The following is a 23,706-nucleotide window of genomic DNA, read 5'->3' on the forward strand; positions in this document are numbered from 1 at the left end:
AGCAATGGCTGCAGAACTCCCGGTGTTCTCTCACTGATCAGACATAAAGCTTCCTGAAATGGGACAAAATGGCTTTCAGGATAAAGGATGCGTCTTTTACTTCTAGAAACCTGAAATGAAAAGCGTTTTATTTATTCTGTTTTTTTACTAGACACATGTTTAATTAAAGGTAAATAATAAGCATGGTTTGATTTTTGTTGATTTGTTTGTGGCTGTTTTAGTAGGGGTTGCGGTGGCTGGAAAAGGGAAAATCTTGCCTGGTTTTCCTTTGGAGAGTCATAATTACTGTCTTCAAAAGACAGTGAGATAGTCTTCAAACCCATTTTGAACTGAAGGAAAGCGTCATCTTTCCCTCTTTATCACTGGACATAACTGATTCATAACAAGAATCTGACTTGCTTTTCGCCTTTCTTCAACATTTTTTATTTATTTTTTCTGTCTTTGAGGTGATTTTCTTGGATAACTTATCATTGAAACTCTGGTAATTTAAGCTTTGATGGAAAGGTCTCTTGAGATCAGGGTAGAATTTCTGACCAACCTAGAAAAAAAATAGGTAATTTTTTTTGTAGTTAGCATATATTCTGAAGTACATAAAGATCCCGCTAAGTTCCCCGCCCTTCCTACTTCCAGCCAATACGTCAAGCGTCAAGGCTCTAAGCTGCTGTGAATTTACCTGCGAGGATGTAAAATGATAACTTCTGATGCAGCAGCAGAAAGGTAACGCTGTGTCAGGCCAGAAGCACTTAGCACATACACAAAATTTAGCTACTGGTTTACACTGACAAGCACCTTAGCCGAAGTTTGCCTTCATGGTGATGTGCAGAAATCTGACAGGGAGTTTGGTGCAGCGGAGGTGAGGATGGATGTCCCGTCCTGCCACCCTGCTGTGGTGTTGATGGCTGTCTCCAGCTATCTGCTCTGCCCTGCTGCTGCAGCTCTCTTAAATTGTTGCTTCATTATTGGAGCCCTTAGCTTCTTGCTGTCTTAGCGTTTGCCCTCGGGCTGTTTCTGTATATCTTGCTGGCTTTCAGTAAAGATGTTGGATATTTGCTGGTGATGTGGAATGGGAATTTGCCCACGTAATTTTCCATAGGTAAAGACCTTTTTTAATCACTTGGTGGAAGAGGACAGATGCTCTTAGAAGTGGTTAGGTGGTTTGTAACAGTAAGCTGCTCACAGAAGTCACAGGATTTCACACAGCTGCGAATAGTCACACCAAAGTGCCCATTACCAAAGTAGGTACATAGATCTCACCTGAGTGAAATATTGGCCTCGTCTCTTTTCACAGCTGGAGAAGAGTTACAGAGCAATCTGGTGAACTTATTAGCTGCATAAAATGGTGTCCAGGTTTCTTGCCTGCTTGTGATGTTGCCGAACAGACTTTTCCCTTTCTTGCTGATGTTGGTCATCCCATTCTCCAGCAGCTCTATGCTGACTAGGTGTTGGCTTTTCTGACTCTCTACAGGTAGGGAGAAGGGACTTGTGGATTGCATTTCAAAGCTGTCAGCCGTAAAGGAATTGGAATATGGCAGTTGAATATATGGTAACTAATTACCCAGGTATAACAAAAAATTATTTGGAAAGACCTTGACTTCTGATTCTTTGTCTGGTACCAGAAACTGGCTGTTAGTTTAACAATGACAACAACAAAAAAAATGCTAATGGGGTTAGGTGTGTTCTATGTGAGATATATATATATATTTTTTTTTTTTCCAAGAGCGTGTTTATTAATTCTCTTTCTTCCTACCTTGGACAGTTCATGTCTATGAATAATTTAATTGTCCTTGGCTGTTTGCTGGTGTGAATGGCATGCTTTTAAGCATTCTGTATTCATGTAGTATTTGTTAGTGTTTGTTTTGTATTCTGTCTGTCTCTCTGCCTTTCCAGAGATCAAATGGATGATGCAAGACTTGACAACATATAAATGCTATTAAACTGGATCTGAAAGAACAGAAAAGGAGGCCTTTGTAATTTAATTAGTTAGAACATTAATTGGAATAGATTCTTCAGTGTTTTTCTTTTCAGTAGAGAAGTAAATGTGAAAGTGTTTTTCTACTTTTTGTAAAGTTTGTATTGAGAACATGTCTAGAATTTATAAGCAGCAACTTGTATTGGCTTAGATGATATCTCAAATGTGTTCCATCTCTGTTTTCTTTCCCTAGACATTCCTTTATACTGTCATTATTCATAAGTTTTAAACTGCAAAAAAAATTAGGCTTTGGATTTTAATTCTCTTTGTCTTCACTGAGGATTATATTGCTTTAACTGCTGTTGTCACGATACTCACTAAGCAAAAAAAAAGGCATCTGTAAATTTTTTGTTTCCATCCTTCCTGATCTAAACATAAGCATCTTTATGAGGTATTTATTAGATCCTGTCAGTAAACCTCATGATCCCTGGATTGAGACTCTGAGAACAGTAGGCAGAAAGCACACTCTGAGATACTGTTTGCCAAGTGACAGGGGAACCAGGTTAATGCTTTATTGCTGTTCTATTCAGTGATCTCACTGTCTCTTTCTGACAAAGTTTCATCTCTCAGACAAAAAACAGCAAAAACATGCTAAGAACAAGAAATAAAAACATTTTCAATCATGTGTAAATTGCTTAATGCCTGCTTTCCTGCTGGCTGTTACATTAATGGTAACGTTTTAGGGTAACACTAAAATCTGTCATCCATACTTAAAAAGAGCGTTGGAATGTATGTTGCTGCTTTAACAGAATTCACTTTTGTAGCTATTTTGCACAAGTTCTCCAGAGTTCCTCAAAACTGTTTGTCTTCATGTATTTCTTGTGGTGCCTACCAGAGTCTACTACATGTTGCTGGGCTTCATAAAATGCTGCTTATCCCTTTAGGCAGCAGAGGTTCTATTAAGGTGCTTCTGATGCTGCCTGCCTTGAATGCAGAGGAATAATGTCCCCAAAGCCAGCCCTGGTGTTGCTGGACAGTTGGTTAGCAGGTGTGTGCTCGCTTTGCTTGGCCTTTAAAGTCCTGCCCTGCAGCTCTGGCTCATGGGTGCCAGCCAAGGGTTGTGCTGGCGAGCTGGGTGTCAGTGCTGCCCTGTCCCCTGAGGGAGGTGTTTGGAGACAGGGCTGGATGTGCTGCCTCTTTGTCTGTGGAATGGCTTGTTAGGCTGCCTTTAATTTGAACCATCTGTGGCAACCTGCACGCTCCGCTGTAATACTGTTTTTATGTCAGACCTCCAGTGGCATGCTGCGAGAGGGCTGGAGAGCAGCATGGGAATTAAGGTAGAAAATCCACCGGAAACGTATGGCAGTGCACGTACCATTAACTGGAAAATAATTATGCTCCTTGTTGACTGTACATCCCACACCAGACCCCATCATTGTTTTTATCCTGTTGGCTGTAGTGACTCTGAAATGGCAGGGTGTAAACCAAGGGTGAAACGCATCCGTAGTTGTTCCAGTGTTTGTTAAAGGCCACCCTTCTCTTGGGTGAAGCGGTATTGGACTTTGTGCTTTCCTTTATCCTTGTCCCTTGAAGGATCCATTCAGGCAGTCAAGAGACTCGTTAGAGAACCCAGAACACAGAGTTGCTAATTGGCTTACAGCCCTGTCCTTTCTCTACATACTGCTGTTTCTCCTCCTGTAACCAGGAAACATACTGTATAGCTCTTCCCTTTAAAAGACTTCTGTGCTTTTTTAACCTCTCTACCCCATTTTCTGCTCCCTTTTGATAATTTTATTTCCCCTAACTAATGGCTTACCTGGACAGGGTTGCCCCTGGCTCTGTGATTATAGCAATTAACTCTTAACCCTAAGGAAATAGCTTGCTGTGTTGCCCGGCAGACAGGGTCTGCAGAAGCTGGTAAAAAAGAACGGATCACACTTCACTTTACTTTCATTTTAAACTTGTTATTGATTTTTCAGGAAAGCAGCTTACTGTGAAGGATTTTGTCCATTTTCAGGTTGGCTAAGTTATTCCAAAATCTGTTGACTTGACTGGTTTTTCAGAGTTGCTGTGAATTTCTTACAACTTACAGCAGACAACAATGGGTTTGGCTGTTCTGTAAACAGGGCTTCTTAACAGGGTTAAAGGAATTGAGAACTACAGCTGAAAACACTGTCACAACAGTATTTTCTTCTGCATGTTAGACTTGAGTCTACAGTGGTGTTTAGCAAAGCCTTAGTGTTGCCTTTCACTTGGTGGTATAGAGTAATGAAAATTCAGTTTTAAGTGAAGTTGGGGCCTTGGGAATACGGTGTTGTCTTTAGCAAGCTTGCTCACACACGAGTAACTAACACCAGATGTGTAAGCAAGAGTTTTGAATGTCGGAATTGAGCAGTGTGTGTGTAGGTATCTGAACGCCGGCCTCACTCTGCGCACCAGGTGTTATCAAAGAGCGCCTCTCAACCAACATCAGAGGCAATAATGTGAACAAGCTGTCTGATCTGGGGTGGCATGGCACAATTAAATCTTTGTAGGGCTAACCTCAGCCTGCTGAATTGGCTGTATTGAGAGGTAGATTTGCCTACAAACAAACACAGGGCTAATAAACCTACAACTTGTTTTTGTACCTCCATAGCCCCCATAATCATTCTTTTGCCCAGACAGAAAATTCAAACCAAGCTCACAGTTACTTAGTCCAGTCTCCACTTCAAAGCAGCATGGACTTCAGTGTTAAATTTACTTGTTCTGGGGCTTATGCAGTGAGATGATGAGCATCTACAAGGCCAGATATTGTACAGCCTCTTGTACCCTTGTTGCCCTTGCTTTTGCAATTGCATCCTCTCAAGTGCACATTCTTGCCCTGTCTCATGCCAGCATTTACTTTTCTCATCTCTTGGTGAACTTGTTAGGGAGCTAACATGGCGAAATCAGACCCTTCCCCAAACTTGTGGTGCTGGCAGAAAGGGAGCTTAATGCATTAAATATTGCTCAGTAAATCAGACCTTGTTTCACCTATGATCTCTTTCAGTCTGGAGGTATTTGTGTTTTTTGAGCCAAATCTACACCCAGCCGACTGATCAAGACATGAACTGCTCATCTTACATAAACACTATGATTCTACTTATAGCCATAGGCAAGCAATTTTTCTTCCCCTTTTGTCCCATAGTACATGAGAGCACGATGAAGAAACGTGCTTGTAACTAGAAGGGGAAAAAGCCAGCCTTTTCACAAACTGCGGTCTTAGTTATTACACTTCTGTTAGCAGTCTTCATGGTATTTTGTTGGGTTACTTTTATTTTTTTAAAGGTGATAGAAAGACTATCCATTTAGATGACAATGCCTACCCTTAGAATTGGTGTGAAGGCAGTGAATTTGTATGGCAATGCAAGTAGATGGACAAGTGCCGTATTGACAGCACCAGTTTAAGTGTAGTGTTTCGTGCTCTGTTGATGTGTGGTCACGGGTGACCACTTGCAGTGACAAAGAGTGGATTATATATCATCTAATCAAAGAAAGTCTAAAAGAAGGAAAAAGGTGCTTGAAATCCATAAATAGGTCTTACAGACACATCTGAGTCCCCCCTGCCCATACTGAAAAGATGGGATTTAACCCTGCCGAGACCAAGGTGTTTGTGCTGGGCCATACTGGTGTCTGTCTCCTTACCAGGCAGTCCAACACAGAAAGCTTCTTTTCTGCAGCTGTACAACCTGCAGAGCTTTACCTTGATCTGCTTTTCCTGCAGCTAAACAGCCTTCTGCAGGTGCCTGCCTATGGGAGGGAGTGACAACAGCTGCATGGGGCTTGTCCAGGTTCTCTGTTTCTGGTCAACACAGTTAGTGAGCCATTAAGCTCCTCTAGGGCATGTTCCTTAGCTTTTCAGGGCTTCAGCCTGTGCTGTTGATTCTCTTTCTCTTCATGTAGCTGTGGTGGAAAAAAAGAACTAAGTGCAAGTCCCTTGGCTGTCACTACCAATCGTACAATACAAGGGTGCTTCTACCTGTTAGAGGTATTTCATCAAGTTGCAGGAATCCTAGGAATAGCGTAAACATTGATCAACTTTGCACCATCCACTCCCCCCATCCACTCCCCTTTTGTTAACGTTTCTGTCCTATACCCCCAGAAACTCTGTCTCAACTCCCTCCCTTTTTAATTTTTTTTTTTTTTAATTATAGCTATTTTGAAAACTTTAAAAAACCCTCAAAATTTCTTTGAGTAACCCTCTTGGTAAAAAACCCCATACCTCTAAGGTCAAATTTTAAAGAGATAATGGCGCTAACCTCAGACCTGGATGCCAGACGCTGAGCACATATCCTTTTAACTTCAAATTATTCTAAGCTTGGTCTACCCTGGTCTGTTTCAAGGCACAAATACCAAAGCTCTTGGGCCAAAAGAGTAACTAGGGAGTGGCAATGAGGTGGAAATGAGGTGGAAATGAGCCCTGACAGTGGCTTTCCCTTGCTGAGTGGATATTGGTTCTCCCACCACTGCAAGAACAACATATTAAGTAAAGGAATATGGATGCTAGATACCCATTTTTTACCTAGGCAAATCCTCTAGAGGCTGGTTGCCTGGGTTTGCTGGCCAAATTGACTGGTGGTGTTTTGGTTCCACAAGTGGCTGCTCTCTTGCACTTGGTGAGCCGGAAGAAAGAAAAAGAAATGGGCAGAGAAGAAGGAGAAAAATCCACCCCATTCTAATTTGTTGCTGTCAGTTTCTAATGTCTCTTGAGATGCCTCCTTGCAGCAATGAGAATCATATTTAATAGGAACCTTCCAATGTTCAGACAGTTTAATTATTCAAAAATGCATTAGGACTTTTTAAATATCAGGACAACTTCTAGTAATAAATACATTAGTTCAGTTTTCAAAGTGCACCCAAATAATTCACAAGTATTAATGAATTATCCTCCAGGCTTTCGTCTGCCCTGGGGGATATATGACTAGAGATCAAAGGCATGGAGGAGTGAAATGACTTGCCACAGTCACAGAGAGCATGGTAGTGTGATTCCCAGGACCTGTGTTCTAATGACAAAAAGCACTGTGTCACAGTGAATAGTTTCTAACCTTCTGTATGGAAGTTGAACATCTTTTTACCGTAGCATAGACAAATTTTATGGCCTTGAACAAACTGTGTTACCTACAAGTTATTTTTGCCTTTGTTTGCCCTGACTCCTTTGTGACTCTACTAAGACTGTAAATTCTCACTGGGGAAAAAAACTATGACTTGAACAGTGTATGGCATAAGGGATCTTGATATTTTTTAGTTACTGTTTATAGCTGTTGCCTCAAAGAGCTACCAAAATGTGAAACATAAAATAAATAGGGAAAGAGATTTTGTGTAATGTTATTTCAAGTTTTACTTACCTTAATGTATTTTTTTGCATTGCTGCTTTAGCACTGTAGGTGTCTATAGTGCTTTAGATTGCCATAAAGCTTTATATTCTAAATACTTGCATAGAATATTTCTTTCTCCAGTCTAGTTGCTGCTGTTATACAAATTAAATGCTCAAATAGTGGTCTCTTTCACCTTCTCTCACTTTTTTTGAATTTCTCTCTTATTTTGAATTATGGGAGATCTGAGTAGATTTGACTTAGCTAGTCCTGCTCTGTGGTGGTGTTGTTTGTTTGGTTGTTTTGCTTGCTTGCTTGTTTGTTTAATACACTGTAAATGCACTGACAAATTTAAATTAGCCTCAACAGTAATTTACTGTTGGACCGGGATCCACTCTGCCCAATTGTATCCTGTAAAGAAAGAAGAATGGGTTAATGTCACAAACACATCATCTCTTTAAGGGCTCTGTAGTTTTAAGCAGCATGGTTGCCTGTGTAATGCTTGCTGACACTCAGAATTTTGTCATCTAATTGTAGCAGGGGAAAATACAACCCCTGTCAGAGTCAGTAGTGGGTCAATGGAGAACAAAGGCAGTAATCAATCCAAGGCCTAATTAAAGGCAATGGTGCCAGGAAATGATAGGGAATCAAACATCCTGACACTCAAACTTCCCTAATTGGACTAGTGTTCTTTATAAACTGCCCTGTGCCCCACTCCATATTGCCCTGGCTATGATATCTCACTCTGTGCTGAGTGTTTTGCTTTGCTCTCGAGCTCAAGGCAGAGTTGGATAGAGGATCGATTAGCAGCGATTGCTGTTGGTTTATAGCCTTTCACTTCACTCTTTTTGGTAAAGGCTCAGTTTCTGAATGATGCTTATGAGCCAGTCAACACCCTACCATAGCTTTTAAGCTCTTGAAAAGGGATGAGGTAGCTCAGAGAGGAGTATGGTAAGACTGCTGCTACTCTCAGGTTCTTTAAATGGGAGAGCTAATAGGGAAAATGGTACTTTTGGATGGAGAGGGTGACTGGTTCATTAGTGATTTAATTTGAAATGTTGTAGTTCCTACTTGAGGAGATTAAAAGAAAGTCCCTCTGACACCAGAAGAGTTCAAACAGCCACTGTTTGTGGCCACAAAACAAAATTGCTTTCTGCATCTGTAGATGCATTTCATATATGTGGTAAACTGTAGCAGTTGCTGCAGGAATTTGAGGAAAAATCTTACAAACCCTTTATGCATTCTCCTTAAGTGTAAAGCCAATAAATACATGTTGACGTGGGTTGTGCAGTATGTTCTAGTTAAATAATTTTTAAGTAAAGTTAAAAAGCAGATGCTCCTGCAGAGCATCTTAAGTGCAGAAGAGAAATCCTATTGGAATCTTCAGCAGCTTTGCAGAGAAATACCTTTTGAGCATCATACTAATTGTACTTCTGCAGAAATTTCTTCTCCAACTCTTGTCTATTGGACATTTTTATACAACAGTGAGAAATAGTTAATGCTTTCTTTTGCATTGAGAAAAACCACCTTGCAAAGGCAGTGGAATTAAAGTCTGGAAAAAATGTCAAGTTCTAGTGCTTTTTTCTGGACATGAAGATCTACAGCTGAGGACAGGGAGAAGATTGTGGGTGGTGAATTGCAGCATGCCAGAGCTGCTATATAATTGACACTACCATGCTATATTCTTGATCTGATTCTGAATTTTTTGCAGTTGTATCACTCTTGTACATCCCTCCTCAGCTATATAATAAGATGTCATAGCACAAAATAGTCAACAGTAATTTCATGAACTTCAGTGGAATGTTGCATATGTAACATTGTTGTGATACAATTAATGAGAGATGTCTCTGCCTGAATTAAGGTGCAAACGAGACCCATATGCTGAAGCTGATAGTACAGATTTTTATTTAAGAGTGAATGTGAGGTCGAGAGAAATAGAAAATATGGGGTGGAATGGGGAGAGAGGGAGGTTGATCAAGTAGAGGATAGTCACCACCTGTGGACCCAGTGGCATCCTGTTGATACTCTTTCATCCTAGACTTCTTGGTGGGGGGAATCATGAGGTTGTTAGTTTTTTGCTATTAATGCCTTTTAACAGAGGAATTAATGCTCATTGGCTGCACAGTTCTGTGATGCTAATTAGTCCACACGCTCAGCCTTTCTCTCCTCTCAGGTTGGTGGGTTTCTAGGGGGAGTGGGCCGTGAGTCATTGTTGTGATCTCCCCCTGACAGAATTACATTTTACCCAGTCAGAGCTGATTCAGCATAGTTGCTGAGTTGGCTTTCCTTGTGGCCCATAAATTCTGCATTTTTTTCTGTCCATTATCAGTGATACATTCTTCCCCTCCAGCTTTAGCCTCCCCCTAGGTCTGAGATAACACCTAGACAATAGTAGCACCTTTAATCCCAAGTTCCTGCTGTAGGGGCTTATCTTACAGTCCAAGTTCCCTTCTGTGCTTATCTCGTGGCAAAGTCCTCCTGTGGAAGTGTTTGAGATGGGCAGCTGTACTCCCTGGGTCCCCATACATATGCCAGCATATTTCTGAAGGGCTGGGCTGCAGGTTAGGCTGTGGCACTGGTGTGCCCCTGGTAGCAGCTGAGACAGGAGCCTTCCCGTGAGCCAGCTGCCCGTCAGTCCCTGCAACATGTGCTTGTATGGTTTGCTCAGGGGTGTGAGTGCTGTGTACCGTGCAGGCAGGGATGGTTCTCTGGAAATGAAATTATTTGAGATGCTTCTGTTTTCTTTTCAGAGAAATTGCAGGAGTTACGACCACATCTGTCTAGCTGCTTATTGAATTATTTAAGTGAGCTGCCCCTATGACTCTTATTTCCTGAGTTTTTTTTTTAACTGAGGGTTGGATGCCACTGAGTTAAGGGTATTTTTCATTGAGAAGTGGAAAGACCATTCTTTAAAATACAGATAAATGCAAGCTACCCTGTTTGTGTTAGCGTGTTTGATTGTTGTTGTTGTGGTGTTGGTTTTTTTTTTTAATTTCAGAGCCCTGTAAATGTTTCAAGAAAAAATTAACTTTGTACACAGATGAAATAAATCTGAGGTAACTAGTCAGTCTCTAGACAAAAATGAGGCCAGGTTTCAGGTGTTTTCTGCCTGTCCACCATACTTGACTGCAGAATGAACTCTTTAGATGAAAAGGCATTGAAGGAAGCACTGAGTTAACTTTTTTCCCGTTTTCTGGTAAAAACGGGTGCTGATGACACCTCTAAACACTTTTGAATCGTGCAAGTGTTAAAGCAACAGGGCAATTTTTTTCTGTACTGACAAATCTGAGTGGAGTTGTTTTCTAGTACTTAATCACAGTAATGAAAGTTAATCTGAGTTTGAACTTCAAACCATTTGAAGAATAACTAATAAATACAACTAATGAGTGGGCTTTCTGTGTATGTATTAGAAACAGGGTTTCTTTGTATGTTTCTTTAAAAACTTGGAAATGTCTCAGTTGCCTGCTATAGGAGGTGTGGAAAACTCTCCACAGACTTGCCTGTCTCCTAAGAAGCCCAGCCTCCTGCAAATTATACACCTTGCAGGGAAGCATTATTAATTCCAGTGGAATGGCCTGTGGCACTGACCAAATCTGTTTATAGTCCTTCAGCACTCTGATACTGCCTCTCCTCCTAACAAGAAGGATCCAGAGGCATGTAGAGGGGGAGAAATGGATCCACATTTTAATGTGAGTACTACTTTTAAAAAAGAACAGCAACTGTTCCCTGTTAAATATCGGCAGTTTAACTTGTCTAGTGGCAGAGAAGTTTTATATTTTTTTGCAAATTAAAAAAATAAACCTAAAAATTAATAAATATATCTAACCAACCAGCCAGTTCCCAAAGATGGGGGGGCAGGTTTTTTTTTTTTTTTTTAATCTACATGGTATTCTGATAAACTAAGTTCTTGGTGAGATCTATGAATGTCCTCTCAAAAAGAGAAAAACAAGTTTGGTGGGGGAAGGGAAGCCAAAACCAAACCCTAAAGAAATCATAATGTTGTATCCCAGGCTGTCAGAGGCTGGTATGTCATTATTTATCTTCTTAGGCTGATGAGTTTACTGCTGTTTTTGTGTGCTCTAACAGGTTGACATGGGACCTAAGAGATGCATATTATATATGTGTAGATGCATATTATATATGTGTGTGTCCATATTTTGTGTATTATATATACATATAACATATATATGTTACTTAGCTACAGATCTAGCTGAGTAGCAGGTTTCTTTGAGCAGGAGGACCAGCTAAATTCAGAGCTCTTTCTCGTTGGCAGGTCAATAGCACAGCTCTGCTTCTATTTGGCAAGATGAGTTTTCCTCAGCCTCATTCTGTTTTTCTTCTGTGCAGTGTGTAGCAGATGGATTTGAATCACAAGATTGGCTGATGTGTCGTATAGAATGCAGCCCAAGATACAAACCTGTGTAAATTCTCCTAAACTTGCTGCAGGGAATAATGCTGACTGGAGTAAAACAGGATGAGTAGGTTTTTGGGTAGACTTTAGAGCATTTGTCAACCTCAAATGGAGAATTTCCTCTGGCTTCTGGGCTGATAGCGTACTTGAGTTGCAAGCAACTGAGATTTTCTGGTGCAGTAGTTCAAAGGCATCCAGATTAGTTAGTCCTTGTTATTGCCTGTAATCTTTATATGTTAATTAAATCAGAAGACCTTCTGATGAAGTGAGGATTTTTCATTATCAGTCTGCATCTGAGAGTCACTGCACAATATTTGTTTGGTACCTGCTGTTTTGTGGCATTAGCAAGACTAACTCTTGCAAGAGTCCATGCTGCTTTCTGCTGTTGCCAAGTCACCAGTTGCACTTCGACTGCTCACATGAAAGCTGGGGTTGTAACTGAGTCCTCTGTGGGCTGGTGGCTGTCCTACCCCCATTTTTTGCCCTGAGTGGAAGGGGCAAATGAGAAGTTTTCAGTGGCAGAATGTGTCAGGTATAGACCAAAGCCTTTGTGTGCCAGCCCTTGACCTCGTGCTGGATGTACATGTTGGAATGACATTCAGACAGGGTTATTAAGTTATGCCTGCCTTCTTCTGAAATATTCTTTTTGAATTGGCATCACTGACAAAATTGGTATCTTCTTTCTCATATATATTCAGATTCCCACTGCATGCCTCCTAACCTGTAACCATCACTGAGCTTTTAACAACTCATCTGATTACAATAATGTTTCTCCTTTCGCTTGTGGTTGCCATTAAAAATCAGTATTTGCTGACACCTGCATAACATTCAAATTTGAAATTTGTTGGTGTGAAGTATGAGCACTTGATGTCTGTCAGATGCAGTAGGGCATTAATTAAAGGAAAACGACAGACTCCTTAACAATGTTGTTATACTTTGAAGGGCAAACTTAATGTTATCTAGTGTCTTACATGAGATTGTCCTGTTCATTATAGGGCAGGTTAGGGGAAGAAAAAATACAGCTCATTGAAATTGTTTATGAAAGTTTGTACACAGTGTCATGTTCTTTCTTGCTTCATTAGTGTTAGTTGAGTTGTCTCCTGCTCTTTTTTACCTTTTCCTGCCACTCAGGCAGACTCCATCATGTTGGCTGTTGTATTTAATTATTTGCATCCTATGCTGAACTCTGTCTGTGGGAAACAGGGTCCTGTAATGGTGTGCACTATGTACACAAAGGAAAGGACTGCTCTCTGCTCTGTAATGATAGCAACAACACTTAAACTAAGTAGAATGTCTGAGGGTGTTGCTCTGAGTATTTATTCTCTAGCTTGAACAGATTGTTCTAGATTGAACAATCCTATGTTCAATCATGCTACATTAGTGGTTATTCACCCAGACAGTTTTCTGTTCTGAAAGATTTCTAACACTTCTAAATGCTGTGTAGCCCCAGAAAAGGGGCTGCCAAGCTTAGAATGCAGTGTCTCCATATGTTTCCAGAGTGTGCAAGGAAACCTGTAGAAGAATTTTAGGACTGAAGCAATGGGATGGAAATGAGTTTCACAGAATTTCCATGGAACTTTCACGGCTTGAAGCACCACAAGTAAAGAACCTATTCTAGAAGGGCCATGGGAAACTTAAGCTGGTATAAGTTTTCTACAGAAATCTGGTGGAAGTTGTAAAATTTCAGTGTGCTGTGGTTAAACTGTGCTATCACTCTATCTTATCACTACAATTGTAATAGCATAAATGGATTTGATGATTTAGTCAACACAAATTACTTGACATGGTAATAAAAAAATTAATTCTAAGCTGTAAACTGTAAATACAGCTGCTTATTCTGTTTTTATTGTAGACGAAAATGAGGGATAAAATGTTGTTATATGGATAAAAACTTCCCCAGGTCTCTGAACTTTCAATGAGCAAAACATTGGACAGAAAGAAAATGTTTCTTCAAACATCTCTGCTTCTTTTTCTTTTCCTCCAGGCAGCCGTTTTCATGACTGTAGGGAAGTTTTACCCTGCAAGGGTTATTTACCACCTGGATCATTATACCACTATAACTTCTAGGATGTTTCTACCCAAAGGCAAGAGGAGGTAACTTTGGTTAATGGCTTATAATTCCAGGTCTTGCATCTTTCACCCTACCCTGTGCTTAGTGCTTTCACCCTACCCTGTGCTTAGTGCTTTCCTCTGTAGACACAGGTGGAGACAAGCTGTTGGCTGAGAAACAAAATGTTATTGAAAGCTCTCGCAGGTTATTACCTTGCTTTCAGATTAGCTAAAACTGTCATCACAATCAAATCCTTCTGCTTGTGTGGTGACAGCCCTTTTCTGGGGATGGTTTTTTAGTAGTCAGTGTGTGTGGCCATAGCTCTAATCGTGCCAGCCATTGAACTGGCAGGGCAATTCTGTGCCAGCGTGTCTGTGAAGGTTGGCAGTGGGTTCCTGGGTGCAGGTAAGTGGTTCTTGTGCTGTCAGTCCAAGTGCCAACTTGCCCTGCCAACAAGCACTTCTATCTGGCCTTCCTCCGTCCTTGCTGTGGTGCCTGAACACGCACAGTTACCGTGGTGTGCTTCTCTTGTAGCATCCCAGAGTTTTTGCCAGTTTTGCTGGCTGTGGGCTAGCTCTAATGTATGGGCTTCCCATTTAGCACTGGGGGTCCGATCTGTGTCCACATACGTGTGTCAGCTTTGTGCCCTGTGTTCAGAGGCAGCACAGTGTTCTGGCATCTGTTTTGTTGTTTGGTGTGTCAGGAAGGCATGTGGTGTATGTGTTACTCCTATGATGCCAATGCGCAAGCCCCCTCTCCTCCTTCTCACTTCTGTGTGAACCAGTGCGTGGCATTTCAGCTAAATTCTGTAGTCTGTGGTCACAGGAGCATGATTCTCTTCAGTGTTTTGAAATCCATGGTAGGATGGCTGTGTGAGGAAATCCTTGGTTTGTGAATAAGAACACTTTGTCTAGACTTGGGCACAGCTTGGTTCTTATTTCTCTGTGGTCACTTGGGCTAGACCAAAATGACTGGAAAAGGGTGGTAATTATTATTCCATGTCTTGTTTGACAGAGCCTGGTCCTAGTGAAAATATAATGTGCAAGGCAGCAGGGAGCACAAGGTGTTCTCAACTTGGGTTCTATCATCATTGGTGTCATATAATCACATCAGGTTTTAATACTTGGACCTGCTGGATTTTCTGTTGTTTTCTTTCAAATTTATATAAAATAGATTCCACCCCCCGCCCCCAAATCAGTGCTGTGCTGACCTTAACACCTAGTTTACTGCTCAAGTGGTGTCTGGAGAAATTCCTAAGGCTTCAAAGTACATTTTGCTTGGATGAGGATATCAGCATTTAGTTCAGTGGATATAGGTATAAAAGAAATACTTTGGAGGAGAGCTCATGTGAGCCAGGGGTGAGTTGCCTTTGCCTGTGCTTTCGAAAAGATTATTTCACGTGCAGTGCTTCATCTGTGTGTAAAACAGCATTAAGTGCTTTACTGCTGTTATTGTGTGAGCAGTAGTAGAAGGGAATTACAGGAAGGGGTAGAAGGGAGTTTTGACTTGACTTGATGTGAATCCCTAATCAGATGTTGAGTGAGTGACTTAGTATTAATACCTTTCAGGACACTAAGCACTTATAAATTCTGCCTTAAATTCCTATATGGGTACTTGGCATGGGGAAGGCAGAAGCCATTTGTTGCCAGGGTAGGCATGCATTTGAAAAGGGTTTGTTGATTTGAGAGGCAATGCCTAATCGGGTGCAATGATGAGCTAAATTTCTAGTTCAAATGGAGCTGTATGTGAGTAAAACTGAACAAGGGGTGTTTTCTGGATTTTGAATGGCAGGTGTACCCCACTTCCAATTTTCCCTTACCAGTAGAAATGCTGCCGAGCAAGCCCCTCAGTGGTGGGCTGATCCTAGCTGCAAGTTCAGCCCCTCAGGACCAGCTTGCCTCCAGAAGAATGGTGATGAGAATTGAAGGGCAAAAGCAAGGAGGAAACACTTGTGGGATGAGATAAAGACAGTTTAAAAGGAAAAAAAAAGGCTCTCCCCTCACTTCCACACTGAAAAACAAGCCATGAAAAACATTGTAGTGGGTCCTTTTTGGGTTATGCTTTTTATTTGAGGGTTCTTGTGGGTACAGACTGTAGATACCTGATTTGTACAGAAAGTTAAGGTGGAAAGCATATTGCCAGTCACTTTATCTCCCCTTTAAATACTAGGTTGTGACTTACCCTTTACTTTTTCCTTATTTTAAATCTTGTAATTCAAGCGGCTCCCATCACATTTCTAACCCTGCTGTTGGATGGCAGCGGAAGAACTTGGTACAGCCAGGTATCTTCATCTGTCCTTCTACTCAGGCAGCACAACTTGTGGAAAAAATAAGGCATGCGAACCTTATATTTGTGAACCTCTATATTTGGAGGCACAATTACATTTCTATAGCCAAAACTATGTGAACAAGCAGAAGTAAAGGAACAAGGCCAAAATCCACACTAACTTAGCCTAATTATCTGAAGCTGCTGAAAGCTTCTATTTTGGATGACGTTCTAGACCCACTCACACTTTAGTCCTGACTGAAAAAATCTGAATAACAAAAATGTAATTTCCATTCTTTCCCATGACAGAATTAGGAGCAATTACACAGCAAATACTGAGAGTGCCTGTGGGCTTTCTCAGCATGCAAAATAATCCTGCCTTTAAAAACATCAAATGCTATTACTGGAGAGTCTGTATTCTTCAGAATAAGTGAGAGGGCGTAGGAAAGGAAGAAGAGGGTCAAATTGCCTACAGCAAGTCGTGTGCTTTAGGTAGTGACGGACTGGCAGGTTGTCAAAACACAGACGGATGCTTCTGTAATGTATGAGCAACATGACACCAGAATCAATGAGTAGTGTTCTGCTTTCCCAGCCTCCTTCCACCTCTGTCGCATCATTAGCTGCATTGCATAATTTGTGTGTGCAAAACATTTTATAAAGTCACTGTAGTATTTGTTGAGCTACCTGTCATTATTCCCCACATAAGGCAGTTATTCTGTCTGCTCATACTGTGGTCTACAGCACAGCTGACTTGGATTTCAATTTTAACTGGTGCCTAAAATTGCCCCTTCTGAAAGGCATTGGTTGAGCATTGCTTGCAGAACTGGAGATCTGTTGGTGAGCTAAGGTGCTTTTGGACCAGCAGGAAAAGGCTGGTCATGTTTCCTTCTTCACTTGAATGACTCTATTAACTTCATTGAGTTAACTGAGTGTTGACAGGAGAAGTGAATCTCTCACTTTTGCTTAGAAACGTGTATATTTTTTGCTTTTGGTAGTGTGAAGAAACCCTGTCGAATGTGTTGGGCTCTTAGAAGTATTTAAACTCATGCTTATAGAAACAAATTTTCATCACTGTTAAAATTCATAAGACCAGATTTTTATCTCAGAAAATTAGCAAATGACAGTGGAGGAAGACTCCCTGCATTCTTTGATGTGTCAGATTGTATCTGTGAGGAGGGAATGGATGGCAAAAGCTGGGAAGTTTACTGCTGATGAAAGCTGGACACAGGAGGTGATTTTTCTGGTAATGTTTGCTGAGTGTTCTAGGACTTTGCTTACGATTGTATTGTAAAGAATAAAAGAAACAGAAAAATGTGCACACAGGGAAATTTAGGCAAATTTGGCTCCCACATACATCTCCACCAAATTTTCCAGGCCTGGTTACCTCCATCTTTCCATTCTGACAGGTTTCAGGTAGGCTACAGATGTCACAGGGGCTCGAGAATAGCTCCTGCCAGTGATGTGGGCAAGCCCCTGTGTGTTCCATATCTATGCAGGAGATGGTGAAGTAGCCAGCTGCTCTGATTTGAGTTTATGCTTATATGTGTTATTGCTATTTCTGCCTAAGTGGGCGTAATCCTAGTGAAAGCATGTTATAGAAAGTGGCATATAGAAATCTGAATCAGGACCAGAAAGATTCCTGCAACTTTCCACTATTTAATAAAACCACTTCCCTGTGACCAGTCTTACCACTTTAATTTTATTACAATTATTCTTAGTGTCTGCAAAAAAAGGTCTGGAATTGTGCTCCATCTGAGGAGATTCTGACATTGCAGTGTATTAAAATCAGAGAAATAACTGGGCTGTCATTAACCTTGCGTCTCTAAGGCTGATGTGTGCCGGCAAGAGACAAGGACAAGGTAGGATGTGAAGGTGTGTGTAAGGTCAAGGGGAAAGATAAGCTATGGGAATCTTAGGAAGGATGAAGGTACTGATGAGTCATGCTGTGAGTTGCCTGGAAGCGTGAAGCATAGAGCTGGGGTGTGCGGGAGAAACACTGGGTTTGGATGTGGGTATGGGCAGAGGAGGAGGGGATGTCCAGGTGCTGTAGGGTGTTTTCAGCTGCAGGTTCTGTGTTGGCCTCTGCCCAGACTGTTGTGTCCCACACTGAGCTCTGGCTCTGTTTTGTACTGGTAGAAGCAGACAAGCAGAGCTTGTGGCACGGCCTCCATAGTAATCAAGGAAATGGTATTTGGTCTCTTGGGTAAGCAACTGTGCAAGGCTGCAGGAGAGCTCTTTGTTGCTTATGTCCCTCTGAAAATGCCAGTACAGGGTGGGTTGGGACTACTTGTGCTGTGGCAGAACCAGTGTCTTACTTGCCTTCTGCAGAGCAGGTTGTCAACGTAATTCACATATGAGTGTGAAGTGGTTAATATTAAAAATCACACCATAAGATTGATCTTGAGAGTAAAAGCCCAGCTACAAAAACAACTTAAGTCAAAACGAGGCCTGAAAGATGCATTTCTAGATCAGCTAAAATTAGTTTAGGTAAGTGACCCCCATCACTGTTTGAAAATGCCATGCTTTGTCTTTTAATAACATTTACTGATCTTCTCTAACAGCAGGCCCTTCTCTGAACTAGCATTTCCTTTTGTGAGTGTGTTACTCTTCTGTGTTGGTGTGGTACAGCTCCAAATCTCCCCTGTAGGCAGGATGGTTTTCTTGGCAGTCTGAGATACAATTACATGTTGAAGCACGCAGTGAGAGACTACTTTTGGCCAGTGATAAAATGACAATGATTGCACATAACTGCTGAAAACAATTTTGAGTTTTATTAATGAGATACTCCAAACAACATCTTGTAGACTGTTGTCTCAGTTAACAGCCAATTTGTAGGAGTTAAGTGTTGTGTAATTTACATTTATTTCCCCTATTTATATTGAAATGACACTTGCTGTCCATAATCACCCATCCTCCAGATACAAGTTGTTGCTTTTCAGTTGCTGTTGCCCTTTAAAAAAAAAATGGAAATAAACACACAATTTAGGGTCATATTGATTAGTCTCATCCAGGGTATAAATTTAGTTTTTATTATGCATCTGTTTCTCTGCATTTTGGGAAGGCTAGCTTCAGGCACTAAGAATAATTGTTATGAAAATTAAAGTGATAAGACTGGTCACAGGGAAGTGGGTTTTTTAAATAGTGAAAAGTTGCAGGAATCTTTCTGGTCCTGATTCAGCAAAGATTTATACATGCAACTTTCTATATCATGCTTTCATTAGGACTGTATGAAGAAAAATGAACAATGAATATGCAGTAAAAAAATGGAGGAAACAAAGCAGAGAGAAAAATTGTAAATTGTCATATCAATTTATGGTCTGGTTTGGCTCTGCTCCAGGGAGGAACAAGCAAGTAGGAGTGACAGGTACAATGAGGTGGTTGTGGGAATTCTTGATCTTGTTACTTACATATCAAGCAAAGTCAAGGACATATAACTTCCACCTCTCTGCTGAGGAATAAAAGATTTCCTTGTGTGTCCTGCATATAATGAACAACTTCTCCCCAAACTTTGATGTTACTGCTTACTTTCACAGTCAGGCAGAGGGATAAGTGCTGTTGATTCTTCATGTGTCCTAATTTTGGGTAGTAGGGCTCATCAGCACTCTCCCCATTCATTTATTCCCCCTTCTGTCTTCCTTGCAGTGAAGTTATCTATGTACTACCCTTAGTGAGCTTGGTCCAAATTAGTATGAGAGCTCCTTGTTGATCCTCACTGAAATCAGCTCACCTGAGTGTATTCCTGCCAGCTGTTCCTGTTCTGTGTGGAGGAAATGGGATCTGAGACTTCTTGAGGTCCCTTTCAGTCTGAGGGATGCTGTGATCTTATTCTGTGATTAATGTGTGCTTTACCTACCCCCATGTTCCAGCAATGCTGACACCAGTCTGAGGAACAGGTATTATTGTGCTAGGTTATATGTCCCTTCTTTTGGAGCATCGCTTTAGCAAATTTATTTTAGGTTGAAGCTCCAGTAGTCATCTGGGATCAAAATATTAGGAAAAACAGTTCTCCAGCAGAGGAATGAGGAGGCTTTTATGTGCATCTTTTCTTCCCACAGATACTTTCAAATACTATAGGTTTGAGGAAATCAAGTCTATTGCAGGAAAATGAGGGGAAAAATGAACAATTCCACTCTTTCTTGCTTTTTCCATCAATGCTCTGTGTTTTGGGATAGAGGAAATGCTGAGGTAAACGTAGGGTTTTGGGTTGACCTTCTCCCCAGCTATGACAGGTTTAATAGAAATGCATGTGATTGAGTGATTTCTAGTTTGATTTGGTCTCCCTTCCATCAGTTGCTGCCGTACCTGGGGAGGTAATATTGCCATTTTCCTGCAAGTGGTGTGAAGTGTTGCAGAATATTGTGTCTCACTGCAGGAGAGGAAGAAGAGCTATTTCAATTAAACAATTAATTTTTCTATTGTGAATTCTTATGCTAACAAATACCTATGTGGGGCTAGTGGAACTCCATCCACAGACTTGATATTACCCTCCACAGTGAAAGAGCATGCAGGTAACTTCTGACAGGGATCTATCTTGATTGCTGAACCTTCTTCAGATTTTTGTCTCTTGGTAACTAAAATTGTGTATATTTGTACAAAATGTTCACGTCTAAATATTACCATAAGGACTAGAATATTAATTAATTCAACTCTTTGCTTAATCAAATATGTGATTATATTCAAAGACACTTTTTCAGAGGAAATGCTCTGAAATTCATCTTCTTGTTCCCTGTCCTCTGCAGGAACTGGTACCTTAGTTGCTGTGGAATTCACATGAAGGGTAGTATAGGCTGAGGAAAAAGAACTGAAGACAGTTTTTCTCACCTCCATTAAAGATACAGATGTGTCACTGTGCAGCTCTTGTGAACAGCATCGTCTAGTAGACTGTCGAATTTCTTGCTTATCTGATGAATTACAGGAATGTTTCCACAGATGCTACCTGGTGCAATTAAGAAGTGAAGGTACATCTCTCTCCCCCCTTGCTTTTCACTCTTCATTTGCTGCTTCTAGCTTTGCCTTTGTGCTGACTTGCTCAGGAGGAGCAGAAAAATGGGATTCCGAAATGCACTGCTCAGAATAAAAGTCTTCAGTGTAATCGTTGCATCTCTGAAGCTGATGGTCGAATATTGGTTGTGACTTTCTGCATTTTGTGAATGTATTAATAAATTTGCTGATGGTTTTCTCATTAGGGAGTTTTCCCAGTGGTGAGACAGCTAACAGTGTAACAGCTCTTGTCCCTGACCTTCTCCCTTAAACGGGATCTCAAGAGCAGGTAGATCTTAAATGAGAAAAAATCTTGCTCTGAACTGGTGGAAAGAATGGAATGAAGCACAAAAAGCTTGCAAGTCTGATTATAGGGATCAGTTAATAAAACACTGAACTTATTCATTTAATCATGGTTTCCTTCATCTTTTTCAGGAGGCTGCAGTAGCCATAAAAATGAAGGATTTCTTTCAACTTTGCAGGTAGCAACGCTGGAAATACTTCAGCTGGTTCAGTCAGTTTTGAAGAAACAATGCCATTAAAGAGACCTGTAATCAAACAGGCCTGCAAATAGTAATCACTGGGTAAGAAATTATGGTCTCTTTCAGACACAGGGAATATCTAATTAATCCCTGAAGCTATGGGTGGGCTAGAACCTGCTGTGATGTCTGGAAAATGACACCTTAAGTGTACATGGGCAAGAGAGCAGGGGCATTAATCCTTTATTAATAAACCAAAGCAAACCCCAGAAAATTCAAAGGATCCCCATAGTACCATAGTAGTTTTCCCCCTCTCCAAGTTCACTGTATTATTGTTTCCATTTGTAGAGGTCTGTCTTTATCAGTTTTTGAGGAGAGAATGAGAGCCAGATGCTAACATTCACAGCATTAGCTATCTGTCCATCAGGCAAGCCTTGGATTGTTTTTATTAATAGCCATTACAGGCTATGCATAGTAAGCATGCAGCTGTTGTACTTGCAGGGGAATGGAATAGTCTTGTGCATAAGGCACCTCTGTGATGCACTTACTTTAGTGTGAAGTGGGTTGAAGCCTTTCAATTTAGTTTTGACTCCTAAACAGAGATATGTATGCTTGCCTTAAATGCCCTACTCTCACCCCCCCCTTCCCTCTTCCTACTTTCCCCCCAAACAAACCCTTAATTATGAGTAGCCTCAGGAGGTCTGTGGGGCCAGAATGGCTTGTCACGTAGAAGTTAACTGTTTTTACACATAACTGATGTGTAAAACATGAGTTTATGCCTTTTTACAGAAAAGTTAATTTTTCTGTTTCCAAAAATAACGTTTAGTCATAGCATGTAATGTCTTCTTGCCAAACTTGAAAAGTATTTCACTATTAAAGGTAGAAACATCTTATTTGTAAGATAATTTCAGCTGTGCTTGTGATTGGATGTGAATGCAAGATGAATCATAAATACGGAGGAATTAAGTTCCATTTGGGCAGGTGTGTACTATTCAGTCTGTGGTACACAGTTTACTTTTTCTATGTCTCTGTGTGTAGCATTTAAAACAGTTCCTTGGGGGCTCAAATTTGTAAATTAAGTCAGTCCCAGCGATGGTATGAATTTGTAGTAAATTAGGAAGGTGAATAAGGGAATTGAGATTCAGGGGAATATATTCTCCTTTGTGCTGTCTCACACATACACTTCTGACAAATAAGATTTTCTCCCAGATAATCCAGCTTTACAACTTTGTTTGGCAGAAAAATTGACTGTTGGTTTACTGCTATTAGAGCGCTGATTATATGGCCTGTAACTGTTGCAACATTAAAGAATAAGTTTAAAAAGGTTGGCACCGATTAGGAGATACAGCAGCTGAAAACTAAAAACCAGCCCTGGATAGAGGCTCCATCAACATGTGCCATTCCAGAAACAGACTGGTCCCAAAGAACTGAGGGAGTTGTAGGATGGGTGATAAGTCATGTGCCATGTCATCTGTGGACTGCAGATGCTCTATCTGAACACTATATAAGAGTTAACGTTCCCAAAAGCTTGTCAGACTTTTTTCCTATATAGTAATTTTTTTTTTCATTATCTCATAAACTGTTGAGGTTTTGTGTGTGGTTTTCCTCAGTCTGGAGGTTCTGTGAAGGCTTGGGATTACTACCACGAGGTGTAGTACGTGTCCTTTTTCTAAAATCTGGAATCAAAAGTCTTCAAGAGTCTGAATCCATGGAGTGGAGTTAATAGTAAATTCATTCTCCCTTTACCTGTTGAAGCAGTGTTAATTGTTTTTTATGAAGTTACGTGCAGAGTACATTTTCCTGCCTGTTCCTCTGATTTGCTGCCCCAAGGGTGACATGGGACCTTGAAAAAGGGATTTGATTACACAAGTGAAGGGGAACCTGACCTTCAGATGGTTCACCCTCCACAACTGAGGGAGGGGAGATAAAAGTTTAAGCATATACTTGAGGGAAGAGAGATGTGCAAATCTTGTTTAGGGAAGCAAAACTATTATGCTTAATTACTGTTTTATCTGAAAGAAGCTTGATGCTTGTGTCTCCGCTGTTCCATTCAGGAGCAGTAACTGATGTGGCGGACAGGGTAATAGGAAAGAAAGCCTTACAAAAGCTTTCTGGAAGCTGACATTTAATTCTGGGATTTTTTTTGTCTGGTTAGCAGTTGGCTTACCAGTTTGTAGTCCTGAGCTCTGGGTGTCACAGGAACCACCTTCTTTCCAAAACCCATCCTTTTATGGGGTTTGGAAACCCAGCATCATCTCCACTAGCCACTGATGTGTTTGGTT

The 23,706-nt window shown here is 40.9% G+C and overlaps 1 protein-coding gene and 1 long non-coding RNA gene across 2 annotated transcripts in view; both read left to right on the forward strand.

The window, feature by feature from the left end:
* The window catches only part of KIF26B (kinesin family member 26B), a 284,319-nt gene that overhangs the window by 13,298 nt on the left and 247,315 nt on the right, over nt 1-23,706 (forward strand). The window lies entirely within an intron of this gene.
* On the forward strand, nt 1,371-21,529 carry LOC120750217 (uncharacterized). Its single transcript, XR_005699935.1, has 3 exons — nt 1,371-1,465; nt 20,705-20,923; nt 21,428-21,529. It is a non-coding gene; the product is annotated as an uncharacterized LOC120750217 (long non-coding RNA).

Source organism: Hirundo rustica, chromosome 3 (genome assembly GCF_015227805.2).
Source record: "Hirundo rustica isolate bHirRus1 chromosome 3, bHirRus1.pri.v3, whole genome shotgun sequence".
NCBI lineage: Eukaryota > Metazoa > Chordata > Aves > Passeriformes > Hirundinidae > Hirundo > Hirundo rustica.